This window comes from Nicotiana tabacum, chromosome 7 (genome assembly GCF_000715075.1).
Source record: "Nicotiana tabacum cultivar K326 chromosome 7, ASM71507v2, whole genome shotgun sequence".
In the NCBI taxonomy this organism is placed as follows: domain Eukaryota; kingdom Viridiplantae; phylum Streptophyta; class Magnoliopsida; order Solanales; family Solanaceae; genus Nicotiana; species Nicotiana tabacum.
In genome coordinates, this window is record NC_134086.1 from 175,324,764 (window position 1) to 175,343,031 (window position 18,268).

General features: G+C 35.3%; 1 long non-coding RNA gene across 1 annotated transcript; it reads left to right on the forward strand.

Moving 5' to 3' along the window:
• The first annotated feature begins 231 nt into the window (after positions 1–231).
• LOC142182605 (uncharacterized) lies at positions 232–461 on the forward strand. Its single transcript, XR_012711421.1, has 2 exons — positions 232–262; positions 410–461. It is a non-coding gene; the product is annotated as an uncharacterized LOC142182605 (long non-coding RNA).
• The last annotated feature ends 17,807 nt before the right edge of the window (positions 462–18,268 follow it).

Below are 18,268 nucleotides of genomic sequence, written 5' to 3' on the forward strand. Positions count from 1 at the left end.
CTTGGTGACCACTACATCTGAGAAGTGTGTCTTTTGATGTCTATCACACTGATTCTAATCCTGTATTTGCCGCTTTATGTAAAACCTAGCTATCTTATTTGATATGATCTGTTTGATCATTGTTTTTCCTTACAGCAAGCATGGTTTTATCCAAGCTGTTTAGAGGTATCATGGAGTGATTTATGCCTTCTTCTGTGTCCTCTGAACCTGTGGACATTCTTATGAATGTGGTGGTGTGCAGATTCTTGAAAAATTTGCGCTGGTACTTATATAATTTTTTTCTTCATTTAATGAAATCTGAGAAACTTATCCTGTATGCTTCTGTATTTAAGTTTATATACCTGCTTAGTTCCGCTACTAGGATATACATATTTGTGGCCTATCTGACCAGATATCAAATAATTGTCAGGTCAGTAGCACGTGTTGCTCCGATCCCTGAATATTTCTACCCAACCGTCAAAGCAGTAAAGCAAATAATGCAACATACTCTGGAAGTCGTGAGCAGTGTGGATAAATGATCGTTGAGGATGGTGCTATTCTGCTGGAATCTGCCATATCAAATTCAATCATTTAAAGCATGGTAATAGTTACTTACCTGAGGCCTTTTAAAGTCTAAGTTCTGTCATAAAGTTTCACCCGTTTCATGCGGCATGTTTGTTGGTTTACATGCTTCCCACTGGTTGGTGTATGCCTGTTTTTATTTTACTAGTCTCTCGCCACATGCGTTGCACGTATATTCCGCGAAGGGACAAATCAAGTGTTATGATATAGGACTCACGTAAGACGTTGAGCATAATTTATGTGTGAAAATTCATTAAAATTGTAATTACAACATAATGGGTTTAATAAAACAAACAAACAAACAACAACAATTATCTAGTGTAATCCCACAAGTGAATGGATTGAATGCTAAAATCTTAAAGCTTGAACCCATAGAATTTAAATCTTAAATCCCCTTTGATCTCAAGTTATTTAAAACAAATATTTAAAAACCTATGAGTCATTTAGTACAAAATTTAAAGTAAACCACGAGTCATTTAGTACAAACTTTTTTCAAAAAAACCATATAAGATTATTAAAACATGTCTTTGAGCAATAAAGTAAAAACTAAGAATAATTGTAACTATTCATTATAAAAACCATATAATATGATCCTTGGCTTCTGACTTGCCTAGAAAGCCAATAAATAAACGACATACTCTTCGTATATCTGCTATATATAACGAAAGAGATATTCAAAAGGATAATAAATAATCACACATGAAAAACACAAGCTTATGCACTTCATCAGATCATCAGATTCTTTGTTAAGTATGCACCAAAAACTCAATGAAATTAATATACATGATGTGGTACTCAACTGCACACTCAGTCAAATTATTCATGTTTCTTCGGGACATGGGAATACTAAAAACTTATTATTCAAGAACACTAATAGCCACAGTACTATTCCAACAAGAAATCAAATACTTGCATTGTTAATAAATCATAGAAGTATTTAAGAATTTTCGTGTTCTAATGTCTTAAAACGTGCATGTATGAGATATGTGAAGAGTGAGGTAATGGAGTACCAATTTAAGAACATTAGCCTATTTAGATCTTGCTCAATATTTATATTACATATACATATAGTTCAGTTAATTGAACAACAACTGAAGGGGTTAACATATAGCCAATAAGTGTGACTTTTTAAATATCATGATCTTACTTTCCATGCTATCAAGAGCTTGGATCTTGTTATAGAGATGATTTTATCCACAATATAAATATAAAAGAATTTAAATTATTTTTTCAACAAACATTTTGATATTTTGTCGAGGTAAATAATCAGACAAAATAAAGTCAGTGGTCATAGAAATACGATGAGGCCATCGATTTATACAACACTTCAGCCCCTTATTAGGAAGGTAGATATACAGTACCCATTGCACAAAAACATATATAACACATAAAATAACGTTATTAAAACATTAATATGAAAATCAGCACTATAAAAAAGAGGAAAAATAACACATAAAGTGAAATAGATGGGTCAAGGTAACTCAACTTTTGCCAGCTAACTCCTAACAAATCTCCATGACTTCATTGCATTATGGGCATCAGGTCCTAAATAGCTATAGAAATGACTGTTCAAATACTACTCATTTTATTTTTCATATGAAACTGGTCTATAACCGTAGATTATTTATAACTTTTCAATTACTTATCTATCTTATGAGATTAACTAAGGAAATAAATACATTGAATTAGAAATTATAAATTTATGCCTACATATGAATATGCTCTATAACTTTTCAAATTGTTAACCTTTTGAGAGTAACGAAAAAACTTAAAACATTAATTTTTTTTATACTTCTCCGTTCACTTTTACTTGTCCACTTTGAAATTTTCATGTCCCTTAAGAAATAATAAATGAAGTGAACAATTTACCATGATACCTATATTAATTGATGCATATTAATGAATTTGAGAAAATGATTTGAAATGAGTAATTAATACTGTGGGTATAACAATAAAAAATAAATTGTCTTCTTTTGATGTGCTAAAAGTGACAAGTAAAAGTAAAAATTTATTTTTAGAATAGTGGACAAGTAAAAGTGAACAAAGTGTGTGCGTGTATGTGTATCAGTGTGTGTGTGTGTATAGAGGAATCTATTGGTTCATAGTCGAAATCAGATTGTAGATGGTATGTTAGAAAAACTGATAAATAAGTAAATGGAGGAGTGGAAAAGCTGATATTCATTAATTTGTAGTTATTGTTAGAAGGTGAAAGAGCTAAGTCTTCAAAGCACATTTTAAAGACTGATATTAATCGCGGGAGCTGAAAGTTAGTCTAAATCTAATAGATCACAATAAATGACATTAACTTTAGAAACATATTTGTCAATTTTTCAAATCAAAACAATCTGTTCACATTGTACGTTTAATATATGTACTATACAATTTATTATATATTGAAATGTAAATTTAAATTTTAGTAAATTTGATCGGCATTTTCATATTTCAACTTTAGACTTAGTAGTCCTATTTAATTAATTAGATTTTAATTTAGTGTAAGGGTAAAATTGTAATCCAACTTTGAAGGTAGGAGCTTCCCACTTTTAGTATAATATATGATATGATGATATGATATGATTCTTCTATTTTCCAAATGTTTCCTGTTGGCCAAAGTAAACATATGTGTCCACACAAGCATTTGTTGAGTTGAATATTCCTGATTATTTAATCCGAATTTAGCATTTAGTTTCAAAGGTACACCGAACTATCGTTGCATTAAACTTATGAGTCATCCGATGGAACTCCTGGAAATAGTGATAGAGTGTAGATTTAGGGACACTGCAAGCAACAGAGAACTAGTTTACATCTTTATGCATAGTAGATCTACAATGGAAGCTATATTCGCGTGAAGAATATTCATGAAAATTTATCACAAGAGGAAAGATTTATACATGTTCATTGACCTTGAGAAATAATATGATAAAGCACCAAAAAAATGTTTTGGTGGTTGCGGAGGAAGAAAGCAATTTATATTTGGATATGTAAATGTCATAAAGGATATGTATGAAGGAACAGTCACTAGTGTGAGAACAATAGTAGGGGATGCAAAGGAGTACCCGTAACAATGGGTTTACAATAGGTCTCGGTACTGAACTTTTACTTGTTACTCTAGTCTATGTTGCTCGGACTCCCCGAAAATGTGACAGGATACCTGTCGGATCCTCCAAAAGTAATGCATTTTTAAAGGATCTGACACAGATGTGACTACATTTTGGAGAGTCCGCGCAACATAGACTCTAGTTGTGCATGGACTAGCTCGATGTTCTAGGAGAACCATATGAAAGATGAATGGTATGAAAGATGGAAATGTTGCACACTGAAATAAAATAAGGTTGTTGAAATATACAAGTGCTACCAGAGTGTTATGTGATAGAATGATACCTACAAAAGTGAGTCAAGTTCTATGTAACCGTTATAAGACCAGAAATGTTATATCGGAGTGACTGTTGGGTTCTAAAGTCCATATCCACAAGGTGAGTGTCATAAATATGCTAATACTAAGATGGATATGACTTTATAAAAGATTAGACAAGATTAAAAATGACCGCGTTAGGTAGAAAGAAAAAATCTATATAGGCGATAACGATAAGATAATATTGTAGTTGCATTTCTTCCTCTATCTAAGGTGAGTGTTCTCTCTCTAGTGATTGATATAGGTGATTCCTGGAAATGGCCACCCAACATAGAGAGCCTTCAACCTTACCTAGGAGGGGAAGAACAGATACGTCATCATAAATGAAGGCATAAATCATTAAACGAGTGTTGACCACATGTTTATATATAATCTATAGTGAACTGGTATTTCTTTGGTTTATTTAATTGGCAAGTTGAGCACTTTGTGCATTGTGGATGTTTTATACCTTTCCTGTTTTCTCATAACGCCTCGCGCTTTAAAAGTATTTATTTGCTTGTTGAGAACAGAGGCACTGACATCCACATTGTTTTTGGGTAACAGATATCAGGACAATTATTTTCCATGTGTTCTGCCTGAAACGCAGCAGTAAATGGTCAAATGCAAGTCTTCAGATCACAGAACATCCCACCTGCCTAAGCCTTGGTGGAAAGAGTAATTTAATATGTGTTGCGGTGGGAGGTAGCAGGCACAAAGTAAAATAGACGAGGTGGATATCATTTTTATTAAAGAAGAATGAGGAAAAGAAAGAAAGAACTCGCCAAGAGCAATATATTTGAGAGTTGAGACTGTGATAAGGGTATCCATGTGGGATTCACTACAAGAATGTGTGCAAAATCTTGAATGGTGGAGGTTGATAAGTTCATTCTTCTACTCAAACTGCATCACCATTTGATCTGCTATTCACTTAAAGGTACAGCCTTATCACCATTTGCAGACATTGATGTATTGCAAAGCAAATTTTGAATCTCAACATAATTCTTGACATTTGCAGCTTTGCAATTTGGTTGGAGAAAGGCTGCAAGTGTTCTAATGAGAAAGGATACTTTCTTGACATTTGCAGCTTTGGCAATTTGGTTGGAGAAAGGCTGCAAGTGTTCTAATGAGAAAGGATGCATGTTTTTGAAGTTCTTCAAAGTAGAACTTTCTTATAGCCCATGGAATTAGTCGAGGTGCAGGAAAGCTGGTCCAGGTAGGGGTAATGTCTGCGTATACACTATCCTTCCCAGACCCCACATGTGGGATTACACTGGATTTGTTATTGTTGTTGCGCGCAAGTTGGTCCAGACACCGCCATTATTCCTTTTTGTTGTATGTGTTTATTAACTTCTTGTAATTGCATTTGTTTGTACAGTATTACTTACTCAAAAGAGCTGAAGCTGATTTTCACCCCTCCCCTTGCCTCAAAGAAAAGTAGTTTTTCTTCCATGTTGTATATATATATATATTGCTCGGAGGGGAGCCTTGGCGTAACTTGTAAAGTTGTTGACATGTGACCAGGAGGTCACAGGTTCAAGCCGTGGAAACAACTTCTTGCAGAAATGCAGGGTAATGTTGCGTACAATAGATCCTTGTGGTTTGGTCCTTCCCTGGTCCCCGCATATAGCGGAAGCTTAGTGCACCGGGCTGCCCTTTGTTGTCTATATTGCTCATTAAAAGTAGATGCACTTTCTTTTAGTTGATTTAGTGTCAGTGAAACTTGTAAATATTTTCATGGGATATAGCTTGCAGATTGTTAGAGATATTTGGTAAAAGGATTCAATTAACACTCACAGATGTGCCCGGTTACCAAACTGGGGCAGAAAATTTTCTTTTCTTTTGTCTATTTTGCTGAAGTCAGATGCCCGTCTGAAGAACAGGGAAGAACAACACGGATATTAATGATAAAAAGCAGAGCATGACCAAGTAATCAGGGGCCCACCTGGAGAACAAGGGGAAAAAATCAAGTTTCAAGGAAGATTGGCACAAGTATTGGTAATCAGGCGCCCACCTGGAGGAACGAGGGAGAACAAGTCAAAGAAAAGCAGTTCAAGAAGAAGATGGACCAAGTTTCAGAAATCAGGCATCCACCTGGAGAACAAGGAAAGACAGTTGAAATATCAGCAATCAGGTATCCACCTGGAGAACAAGGAAAGACAATTGAAATATCAGCAATCAGGCGTCCACCTAGAGAACAAGGGAAAACAGTTGAAATATCAGCAATCAGGCATCCACCTGGAGAACAAGGAAAGACAGTTGAAATATTAGCAATCAGGCGTCCACCTGAAGAACAAGGAAAGACGGTTGAAATATCAGCAATCAGGCATCCACCTGGAGAACAAGGAACAACAGTTAAAGTATCAGCAATCAAGAGCCTACCTGGAGAACAAGGGAGTACAGTTCAAGTTCACGTAATCAGGAGCCCTCCTGGAGAACAAAGGAAAGAAGCAATGCAAGTTCTTCAATCAGGAACCCACTTGGAAAATAAGGAGCAACAACTCAAGTTCAAGCAATCAGGAGCCCACATGGAGAACAAGGGAATACAATTCAAATTTCAAAATAATCAGGAACCCACCTGGAGAACGAAAGGAAGAATCAATTCAAGTTCAAGTAATCCGGAGCCCATCTGTAGAACAGAGGAAGGGCAACAATGGTTAAAGGAAGACGTTTAAAGGTTCAACAATTGGGTACCCGCCTGGAGAAAAGGGAAAGCGTCTCAAAAATACACTTCAAGTCAGCAATAAAGGAACTTCTGAGGAAAGTACAAGTCAACGAGGCAACAACAGTCACAAGAACAAGTTTGAAAATAAATCTTTGTAAAGCATAGATTATAGCTTAGTCTTGCTTCTTCATTTTTGTCATTGTGTAATAAGGAGGTCAGTAAGCAGTATCAGCAGCAACATCAGTAACAGTGAAATCACAGCTTCATGGTAGTCCCAGCTACCAAAACTTCCCGAACTACATTGACCTGATTCCTTTATAGCCAAGGATATGTAGGAAACCTTTAAAGTAGAGGTTCGGTCAAATCTTTCAAAAAATGCTTCCCATGGAGTATTCAAACGGGCAAAAATCGCTCGTATCCACTCACTTTATCTTTGCACGAAAACTCTTCGTATTTCTGGGCAAAGAGGGGCAGTTGTGAGCTCGTGATTTTTGCCTCACACGAATTACTCCAAAAGAATTCCCAAAATTAGGTCTTTTCTTTAATTATGTGTTATTTTTAGGAATTATTATGCGATTTTTCTGATTGTTTGTGTACATGTTTAATTTTATTAATGCATTAAAAATACAAAAATATAGCATCTGCATTTAGGATTTGATTTTTATATTAATTAATAATTAGGTGTTTTACAAAAATGAAAATTCACAAAAAATAACATATTTTTGTGTTTTTAGTCAAATTGTGTGATTTTATTTTAATTTAGTATTTAATTATTTATGATAATTATTATTTAGAGTTAATTAATATTCTTAAAGCTAATTTAGGTTTTATAATTTAATTAGAATTTTAGTTTCAATTTTTGAAAGAAAAAGGAAGAAAAGAAAAGAAAAAGAATTAATAAAAGAGAGGAAATCAGATCTGGGCCAAAAAATCCCCAGCCAAAACAAAAACCCACTTCAATACCCGCCCAAATACCCCAGAACCGGCCCAGACTTTTCCCCAACCGGGTCTGTCTCCAGCTTCAAACCAAACGACGTCGGGCGTCTCAATCTGGGCCTTTGAATTAATTTGATCGAACGGTCCAAAAGCCTTCACCCAATACCCAACCCGAGCCCTCCACCCAATGCCCGGTCCGCCCCAGTTGCTACACCAAACGAACCCGTTTCGTTAAAAGATCAATCATGGCTGTTGGATTCTCATCATCCAACGGCCCTAATTTAATTACCCCTTTAGTATACCCTAACCCATTAGACCCTACCCTCAGAACCCCCTTATCATCTCCCTCACCCAAACCCTAGAGACCAGCCACCACCATACCCTCACCGCCTTAGGGTGGCGGCACCGGTTCCGTTCACCGCCAAAATTTACACACGGAACCCCCAAACCCCCCTCATTCCAAATACTCGCTCAGTTTCCTTCGAATCCGCCTAGAACTCTTCGAATATCAAATCTAATTCGAAGCCCTAGAACCATAACTTCTAACCCGTGCACGAAAGGTCAAATTGCCGGATTTTTTGGGTTAATCAAGCTTGTTTCAACACAAAATAATGACTTTCGTTTGTTCTCCACCAAAGAACAAACGTTTGGCATTATTTTGGGTTGAATCAGAATATTAATTCCAAGTTCGAGCCTGGCCGATAAGTTTTTCGAGTTTATTATTTATTCTTGATTAGTAATATTCTGTTGTTCATGTTTCCTCATCTCTTTTTCTTTTTTGGTCAATTTCAATTGAAACTTGACCAATCCGTAGGTTTAAAATGGCTTCCGTCCATGGGTTTTGTTGATTGTGAATATGTTATTTGTTTCCTTAATTGTATTATCAGTCATATCTTGTTAATCATTTAGTCAATTTAACTAACATTAATCTGATAATTTAGTTAATTTCTTGTTTAATTATGTTGATAAGAATTGATTAGTATAAGTTTAAAGTGGTCACCTAATTGAGAAGCTTCTATAATGGTAGGGATAAAAATTTACTACCGAATAAACTAAAACCTTAAGAATTGAGTGGAATCAAATTTTTAAATGTTGAAAGGGCACTCTGTGAATCCTAAAGGCATTTCTCATTGCCTATTTAAGGAAACAACAAACTGAGTTCAAGAGGAGAGGAGAGCTAAGAAATCCACGGGCCTGCTGGGATAAATCGAACCAATTGGAGTTACCAATTGATCATCTTCGACCCTAATCTTCGATTGGTACCGATTGTGTACATCGCCCCAAGTGAAAGCTGGATATTCGATCAAATTCTGCTTCAACTGTTGTGAAGCTACAGATATCCGGGCATTGAGACCTTGTGTAAAAGTTTGGACAACCCAGTCGTCGGTGACTAGAGGCAAATACATTCTCTCCATTTGGAACCGAGATATGAATTCCTTGAGCATCTTGTTATGCTTCTGTCTTACCTTGAAGAGGTCCGATTTCCTTGTTGCAACTTTAATGGCTCCGGTGTGGGCTTTCACAAAAGAATCTGCGAGCATAACAAACGAATTAATAGAGTTGGTGGTAAGTTATGATACCATATCATGTCACCCTTTGATAAAGTTTCTCCAAATTTCTTCAATAGAACGGATTCAATCTCATCATCTTCTAAGTCATTCCCATTTATTGCGTATGTGTAAGAAGTGACGTGCTCATTAGGATCAGTGGTGCCATTGTATTTGGGGATTTTTGGCATACGGAATTTCTTAAGAATGGGCTTCGGAACCGCACTTGGAGAGAAAGGCTTCTGCACGAACTTCTTCGAATCCAAACCCTTTAGAATCGGGGGTGCCCCCGGTATTTGGTCAACCCGTGAATTGTACGTCTCTATCTTTTTGTCATTAGCCTCAATTTTCTTTTCTCCCGATTCGATCCGCTTAGTGAGCTCCTCGAGCATCTTCATAATGGTGGGGTCAGTCCTCGATTTATTGGCGTTCGATGTCTCCGGTACATGTTCGATTCTATGAACAACTTCTTGTGATGTTTCGAGCCTATTCTGCTTGGTGCTCGATTTTGATTTTGGAGTTGCGCTATCGCAGCTTGTTGAGTTTGCAACATTTCGAATATCATTCGAAGGCTGATTCTAACTTCTTCTCCACTCTGTGCATTTTGATCGGCTGCTCGGATACCTCTGCAGACGTTGTTTTCATGGTCGACGCCCAAATTCCCATTAATGGCAATTTGAGAGCTGACATCGACTGGGTCTACGGCCGGTGGTCCATCGGGGTTGACTAGAGGTATTTCGTTTCCCGAGGCGATTATGTTTTCGTTTTCGCCATAAAGACCAAGGTCATTATCTGTGTGAGAGGGTGCTACTTGAGAGTTTGACATGTTGATTCCTGAAATCAAAGACACTTACGAGAACAAGCGCAAAGTAGTGTGTGTTATGGGAATTAATACCAGGCAATCACTTTTATTCTTAGCCCCACAGTGGGCGCCAAACTGTTTACCCTTAAAATTGGATAACAATTAAACTTATAATGTGGTTTTAAAGACACGTGATTTCACCTAATATCAATTGATGAATACGAAAATTAGTAGCAGAAATTAACAATAAAATTAATCAAACCAGTGTTTGAACGGAATTCAGCCTTCGAGTTGAATGCCCTCGAATTGATCGATGCAAGAATAGTTAAAAAATTTCGATCCGGAGAACAAGAATATTAGCTAGAAAGTATTGTATTGCTTTGATATGCGTGAATGTAAAGTGCCTACAAAATGATTAGGACTCTCTTTATATAGTAGATGAATCATATTTATGGTACAATTTTAACTGCGGAAGTAAATCCTATGATTAGCCTAAACAACTGCCTTTGATTTGATCCGTTCCGAGAATCCTACCATGATCTTCAACCAGTCATGGATATCTCGTTTTCCTGTTATTGTGCTTTGCTCGGAGTCTGTCCTATTTGGTCTCGATCGCTGCCGGTCTTGATTTCGGCAGGCACTTCGATTCTCGAACTCGGTACCTTGTCTTCGTCACTTTGATATGCTCCACTATGAGGCTAACCCTCGATTCAACTCCCTGATTTTGATCAAATAGTAAAATCGGGTAGGCCCAATTTTAACCGTAAACAAGAAGAAAGAAGGAAATTAATCCCAGTAATTAAAGTTTTGAGTGGCATGTCAATTGATAAGATTCATCAAATTGGTGCCAATAGCGATTGAAGAGCAAGAAGCTATCAGGTTTTGCAGAAAACCCATCTCGTCTGGATGCCAACGGTAATAGGCATGAGTTCTTAATCTCCAATATGGCGTGGCCGAAACTTGATTCGCTATAGGCTGAGTACTTAGGCTGTGGCTCCGTCAATGTACATATATTCTGGATTAGTACAAATATTAAGTTTTGCATTAATAGTTGGATTTGATCAGCATCATTTGTTTCTGAATCAGTACGTAATCCCAACAATATAGTACTCCCCGTTCCAATTTATGTGAACCTGTTTGACTGAGCACAAAATTTAATAAAAAATGAAGACTTTTAAAATTTGTGGTCCTAAACAAATTAAAAAGGGGCCCAGTGTGGTTATAAAAGTTTTTCATTAAGACTAGAATTGTAAATTTAAGCTAAATTGTTGCCAAATTTAAAAATAAATCATTCTTTTTAGAACGGATCAAAAAATTAGGTTCAGGATCCTGGGAAATAGCATAAAACCAAGAGACCAAACTATTCCATGATCCAAACGACAATGTGACACTGTTCAGTCATCGATCCAATTTTCTTGAGTAGGATGTTTGTCCTATTGCATTTAAATATGGATGGAATAGAGATGTTTTACATTATCAATGTAGTTAAATGGATTATATCAGATCAGTTCTTGTGTTAGTAACTCATGGTGTAGTTATTAAAGACCGTCAATTATCGGAGACTTAATTTTTGCATAAAGCCTTTTTATTCGAGGTAAGGTCTGCGTACATATTATCCTCCCCAAATCTCATCCGTGAAATCTCACTAGGTTATTGTTGTTGTTGAATTTAAACATTTCCCTTTGGGTTGTCTAACCACCGTAGAAGTTAGACCAAAGCTCGGCTGACGTATAGCTCAGAATGTTAGTTTTCCTTTTACGGCTCAGAAATTGACTTCTAACCAACTTTAGTTATTATATTCAAGTAGATATAATATAAGGAAATGACACCGAAAAATAACAATAATAATATTATTTGTAAGCAGATACATGAATTGGCTTGAGTCGTGTTGGGCACTGTCTTAAGAAACTATTTTGACAATGTGAAATGTTTTCTCAGAATTAAACAAGCTCATCTCTACTTATTTAGAGGATACAAGAATCAGCAAAATATAAAATTACAAATCCAACTATTTAAAAGAGGGGAACAAGTGAAGTTAAGCTACCGAAAAGAAAGACAACAAAGGGAAACTGGTAAATAATGAAACTAGAAGGAAAGAGAAAAAGGATTTCTTTTTGTCATGCTGATGATTGAGAATTGTGTAACCATTGGTGGCTATTTATAGTTGTAATTGCATGAAAATTTGTTTTGCATGGCAAAAAGGTGGCTGATGGAATTTGCCACTTTTTACACTTCTTTTGCCACTTAACATAGCCTTCTAGAATGGCTAAGACATTTGTCGAAAAGGCTTTAAAATATTGCCACAGTCCCCCACTATTTTAAAGACCTTCAAAAATAAACTTGCTGGATTTGTATGGTCCAAATATAATAGGTTTGATGTCTTTTAGACTATGAACCAAATTTAGACCAATAAAATTTAACTTACAAAATTACTGGTAAAATATACCATTTCTATGAATCAATAATTCTTATGGTAAGTCAGAGATTTTATCAATCACATTTTGACCGACGATAATTCTGTTGTTCAACGTGGTTTTGCGCCCAATAGGCCATGCGCGTGCCTGGTGATTCATGAGAGCTATATAGACTAAGCCAAAATCTTATTGGAGCGGCCCACTCCACTCGTATAGGTGAATTTATCAAGTCGTATACTGCTTTTAAATACATCATCCATAAGAACTATGAATTTCATTAAGAACCATAACTTAACCTCGCAATTAGTAGCAGTCAAGCACTCTCTTTTAGTGCTTCAGTGCCAGTATCGACATGTTATTACTCATATGAACCTACTTCATGGGATCTCCAATCACAAAGGTTGGGTTAACATCTCTATTGACAACATGTCGGCCTTAACCATCTCTTTTGAGGTTTAAAGAATTAACTTTTTCCCACAGGTTTAGTCAGAGGACGGCCAAATTGATCTCTGACTTCACATAGTCAATGAAAATTGTTCCATCTCTCAACAGATGTTTTATGACATCATGTCTCAATTTCATGTATCTGCTTTTACAATTATAAGATTTATTCTTTGCAATAACTATTGCCGCTTGACAATCACAATGCATAGACATGGGAGGCAATACGTCCTTTATTAAAGTGATATTAGCTAAAAAGTTTCTTAGTCACTCAGCCTCAGAACTAGCTAACTCCAGAGCTACAAACTCTGATTCCATAGTCGATCTAGCAATGATCATCTGTTTAGTTGGTTTCCAAGATATTGCACCTCCATCAAGGGTGAATACATAACCACTAGTGGATTTTGTCTCATCTGAATCAGAGATCCAGATTGCATCACTGTACCCTTCTAAAATAGAAGGAAATCCATTATATAGGATACCCATAATTCATGGTTCTTCTCAAATATTTCATTAGTCTATCTAATGCAGACCAATGCTCTCTGTTAGGATTATGAGTATATCTACTCAGTCTACACATAACATAGGCTATATCAGGCCTTGTAAAATTCATTAAATGCATTAGACTCCCAATAATCTGTGCATATTTAGACTGAGTAACTTGGTCACCATTATTCTTTTTCAACTGAGAGTTAGCATCAAAAGGGGTGCTTACTAGTATGACATTAAAATATTCAAATTTCTTAAGAAGTCTTTCAACATAATGTTCTTGTGACTACATTATGCCATCTTCACTCCTTGTAACTTTAATTCCTAATATTGTATTTACTTCACCCAGATCTTTCATATCAAAATCAGAAGACAAAAATAATTTAGTACTTTGCACAATATTTAAACTTGTACCAAATATAAGCATGCCATCAATATATAGACATATTATCACATAATCATTGTCTACCACTTTAGTATAAACACATTTATCCACCTCAATTGAGGAAAATACGTCTCTCAGTAAGACTTGTTCAAATTTCTCATACCACTGCTTAGGAGCTTGTTTAAGGCCATAAAGAGATTTAATTAATTTACAAACTTTGTTTTCTTATCCAGGAATGACACAACCTTCAGGTTGAACCATATAAATTTCTTCTTCTAAATCACCTTTTAAAAAAGCTGTTTTGACATCCATTTGATGGATAAAAAGCTTATGGTTTGAAGCTAAGGCAATTAAAACTCAAATAGAAGAAATTCTAGTCACTAGTGCAAATGTACCAAGATAATCCACATTTTGTTTTTGAAAAAATCATTTTGTTACTAACCGAGCTTTATATTTATCTAAAGATCCATCAAGATTAAATTTTCTTTTGAAAATTCATTTACAACCAATAGGCTTTGCACTAGGAGGTAAATATGTTAAAATCCATGTTTTATTTTTCAAAATAGAATCGATTTCAACTTTTATTTCTTTCCAATAATTAGCTTCTGAAGAAGATATAGCTTCAAAATAATTTGATGGTTCATTATTGACAAGAAAGGTTTGAAAATCATTTCCATAAGAAAAATATTCTTTCCTAGGTCTTTGCTCCTTCTCAGTTCCTCATTAGAGGTAATTTCACTATTTATTCTAACAGGTGTATGAGAAATTTTATTAGACAGTGGATAAATATATTCAAAGAATTCATCATTCTTTGTCTCATTTATAGTATTGGAATTAAGCACGTTACTTTTTAAAACAAGAAATCTATATGCAACACTATGTTCAGCCTATCCAATAAGCATACAATCAACAGTTTTAGAATTTATTTTTCTCTTTTTAGGTTCAGGCAAAAGAACTTTGGCAAGGCACCCCCACACTTTTAAATATTTTAAGTTAGGTTTATAACTCTTCCACAATTCATACGGAGTTTTGCCTGTTCTTCTATGTGGTATTCTATTTTGTAAGTGACGTGCAGATAAAATAGCTTCACCCCACAAATTATCAGGAGCATTAGAATTAACTAACATAGAGTTCATCATCTCTTTCAATGTTCTATTTTTTCTTTCAGCTACTCCATTTGACTCAGGTGAATAAGGCAGAGTTACTTCATGAATTATTCCATTCTTTTCACAAAAATCATTTAAAGATAAATATTCTCCACCTCTATTAGATCTAATTCTCTTGATTTTTCTATTAAGTTGATTTTCAACCTCAGTTTTATAAGAAATAAAAGCACTAAAAGCATCAACTTTATTTCTAAGAAAATACAACTTAGTATATCCAGAAAAATCATCAATAAACGTCACATAATATCTTTTAACACCTCTAGTCATAGTCTGCTTTAAATCGCCTAAATCAGTGTGAATCAAGGATAATAATTCAGTTTCTCTATTTACAGAAAAACAAGTCTTTCTAGTACTTTTAGCTTCAGCACATATTTCACGCTTGTTAATATTATTTGAGTCTAAACCATATATTAATCCTAGGGACTATATTTTCTTTATATACGCGGCATTAACATGTCCTAGTCTAGCATGCCACAAAGAAATTGACTCATCCATATAAGCAGAAGAAGATACATTTTTATTGCTAGTATCGGAAATATTAAGCACAAATAAACCATGGTTACAATATCCATTGCCCACCAAAATTTTATTTTTGATCAATACGACCTCATCATTCTCTAAAGAAACCTTCACTCCAACTTTTCCTAATAATCCCACAGAAACCAAATTGGTTTGGATATTAGAAACATGCAATACATCACTCAATGCTAGAGTTTTACCATACGTGAGTTTGAGAAGAATTTTTCCTTTCCCAAGAACACGAGTTGTTCTTGAGTCACCAAGATAAATAGTTTCTTCTCCTTCCTCAAGTTGGGTGTAAGACAAAAATTCATTGTCTGCACAAATGTGCCTAGTAGCACCAGAGTCTATCACCCAATTTCTCATACTGGCCACATTATTTATTTGAGAATAACAATTATATTATCTACTTTAGTCAAATTTAATTTTGACTTAGCGAGATTATCATTTATCCAAACTCTTCTCTTGCATTGAGGTGTATTTTTCTTGAAGGTTTTAATTTTAACATTGGATATGTAACCATGTCTATTCACATACCCGTGTTTTGACATTAGTGTCTGCCAAATTTATGGATGCAATAACGTATTTGCAACACTATTGATATCTTGCAGGACAGCTGGAACAGTAGCAGCAGAGACAACACCAAAATTGGTAGAACCATCAAAAATTTCCGCGGTATTATTACTTGCCATAGTTTCTTAGATTGTAGGAAAATGACACCGAAAAATAATAATAATAATAATAATAATAATAATAATAATAATAATAATAATAATAATAATAATAATAATAATAATAATAATAATACTGCAATAATATTATTTGTAAGCAGATACACGAATTGGCTTGAGTCGTGCTAGACACTGTCCTAAAAAACTATTTCAGCAATGTGAAATGTTTCCTAGGATTAAACAAGCCTATCTCTATTTATTTAGAGGATACAGGAATCAACAAAATATAAAATTACAAACCCAACTATTTGAAAGATGGGAACAAGAGAAGTTAAACTACCAAAAAGAAAAACAACAAAGGGAAGCTGGTGAGTATTGAAATTAGAAGGAAAAAGAAGAAGAATTTCTGTTTTTGTCTTGCTGATGATTGAGAATTGTGTAATCATTGGTGGCTATTTATAGTTGTAATTGCATGGAACTTTATTTTGCATGGCAAAAAAGTGGTTGATGGAATTTGTCACTTTTTACACTTCTTTTGCCACTTAACATAGCCTTCTAAAATGGCTAAGACATTTGTCCAAAAGGCTTTAAAATATTTCCACATATAAATCGGGAGTATCTTTCAATCCCACCTTGGAATGAGCATAAAAAAATATCTATTAGTTCCACGAAATTTTAGATTCTTATCCCTGTCCCAAATGACCCGCAAAAGGTTGGGCTGGTTATTGACCTGTTCATTTATTAAATTTAGTCCATCTTGACTCAACTCATCTCAATCCATTAAAAGTTAAGCTAATTTTTAGCCCAAATTGATCTATTAATAACTTTATCAAAATATCTTAGAAATAATTTTTTTGTGATATGTTATTTATGGCTATAACAAAAGAAAAAATAATCTTATTTAGTAATTATACAATGTATAAGAAATAACACAGATTTATTAAAGCTTAACAAGAGTTGGGCGGGTTGGGTTATAATTCAAATTTTAACTTATCTTGACCCAACCTATTTTCGCCCAAGTAACTTTTGGGCGGGTCATTTGACCACCCCAATTATTGATTCAACCCGACCAAATCGGCCCAACCCGCCTATTTGACCCCTACTTATCCCCCTCCTCTCCGTGACTCCTCCTCATAGTCCTCTATGCTTTTCTTTTGTTGCTCCTTTTCACGATTGTAACAATCCAAAGAACTAAAGAAGCTTACAAATAAGTCACTATCTTTAGGTTTAATACGGGAATAATTTTCATTTATATAGCAAATCCCATATAACGGGAAAAAAGTACTAATACTATGATCTTCCTAGTCCGCTGTTAAAGCATAGTGGATTTACGTAAAAGAGACAAAAACACACATTTATTTTTATGTATTATTGACAACTCCCCGAAACTTCTCTACCATCCGGGATAGGGACAAGGTCTGTATATGCTATACCCTCACAAACCCCACTAGTAAGACGATTTCTGGGTGGTTGTTGTATTATTGACAACTCCTTTGCTCACAAATTGCACAAAAATCAAACACTTCACCCACTCCTTTGACACTGATCATGGAAAATTGTTATGAACGTAGTTAACATTTTGGAGGGCATGGATGGAAACTTAGAAACTTATTTGTGGGACCCAGGATAGAACATGTGAGGTACGAGGAATTACTAAATAGCAGTACCTTAGGCCAAAAATAGGGAGTCCATTATTGTCGAGTAAAGTGTGCGAGTCCTCTCGTCCCCAAGTCTGAGTCTAGCTTCTCATCCCCTTCTTTGGATTTCTCTTATCTTACTTAGCTTCTGCATTTTGTGTTTCCATCAATGTTGTTCTACTTTTTTGAGTTGTAATCATTAGTTACTATCATCAATATAATTTGTATTTTGGAGTTGCGTACAGCAAAAACTCGGCCATAATTCGAACAAAGACAAGAACACGAGTTGCCAGTGACAGAATTAACAGATAAACCTCAACAAGTTGCACTTTCGATATGCGCCAACATTAAAACAGCGGACTCACAAAACATGTCCCTCCATTTGACAAATAGCTCTGGACCCACAAGATCTCGACAAGATATGGGTCCAAAACTGGTTCAGAGAGGGACGATCTCTTGTCGGAATTGTAACCAGTTTTTGGACCCAATCTCTTGTTCGAATCTCGTGGATCCCCAGATGTTTGTTAAATGGTTCGACGTGGGAATACGAAGCGATGGATTGTTTGGTGTGCTTGCTGAGCTTAATAAGTGAAAGCGGTGTCCACAGTGTCTCCGCTTTATTGAACGTATTCAAGGTTGCAAAATTATCA